We start from the raw sequence: 1063 nt of genomic DNA on the forward strand, positions 1-1063 counted from the left end.
AGGTGCCTGCCGCAAGGCCTCTCCACCAACTATTTGACCTTGTAATCTAAAAGTTCTACTCCATCTTCCAACCCCAGCCACCCCCTGTGTCATCAGTGACACTGGGAATCACAGACACCACCTACACCAATTGAAGAAAGAGTGATCACGGAATCACAGCACTGCCTGTATAAATTGGGGGAAGAGACGGGTAGATGTCAGTGCAAGAATACACTCAATAACATAAAGAACAGTGTGTTACCACCTCAACCTGGTGGTTCTACAACAGTAAGAATGGAACATCCCAAAGTAAAAAGAAGCAGAAGAAAATGACCTTAAAAATAACTTTATCTCTGGAAACAGATGGCAGGAACCAGTTCAGGGGCCCGCTTCTACCAGCAGATAAAAAGACACCTTGGGCTCATCCCAATGATCGGCTTCATCTGCCTGGGCATGGGCAGTGCTGGGCTCTATCTGCTTCGACTGGCGCTGAGTAGCCTGGATGTCTGCTGGGACAGAAATAACAACCCAGAGCCCTGGAACCCTATGAGTCCCAACGATCAGTACAAGTTCCTCGCTGTTTCCACTGACTACAAGAAGCTGAAGGACTGGCCAGACTTCTAAGACAGGGCCCGAGGATGCCATGGAAATCACGTGCTTTTTCCATTCCCTGTCCCAGACTTTAGCCATGTCCAGCTTCTGCTTACATGGGCTGGATTCCCACGCGGGGGCTGGGGGCGGGCAGGGTGGCTCCACCCCCACCTTCTTCCCTTGCTCCCTGTAGAGGAAGAACCTCTGACACCCAGCTTGAGTCCCATGGTAGGGGTGGGTAGTCAAAGCTGCCGGCAGATGCTGGGGTTGACCCAAAAGGCCCAAGCTAGCCCCTCTCCACTCCTACCCACCACGGCTAACTGGGCATGGCAAGGCGAAGTGTTGAAGTGACAGACTGTGCCAACAGCAAGCAGGGGCCTGAGTGCCAAGCTACGTGGCAGGCCCCACGTTAGTGCAAGTTCTGAGCAAGGTCTAGGGGGAGTGGCTGCCCAGGCTCGACTGGGCTCGTCCTGGCTACCCAGCTTGCCTAAAA

The 1063-nt window shown here is 53.3% G+C and overlaps 1 pseudogene; it reads left to right on the top strand.

Moving 5' to 3' along the window:
* The first annotated feature begins 342 nt into the window (after positions 1-342).
* LOC101985558 lies at positions 343-603 on the top strand (annotated as a pseudogene).
* Positions 604-1063: the final 460 nt, after the last annotated feature.

This window comes from Microtus ochrogaster, assembly GCF_000317375.1.
Source record: "Microtus ochrogaster isolate Prairie Vole_2 chromosome 14 unlocalized genomic scaffold, MicOch1.0 chr14_random_1, whole genome shotgun sequence".
Taxonomy (NCBI): Eukaryota; Metazoa; Chordata; class Mammalia; order Rodentia; family Cricetidae; genus Microtus; species Microtus ochrogaster.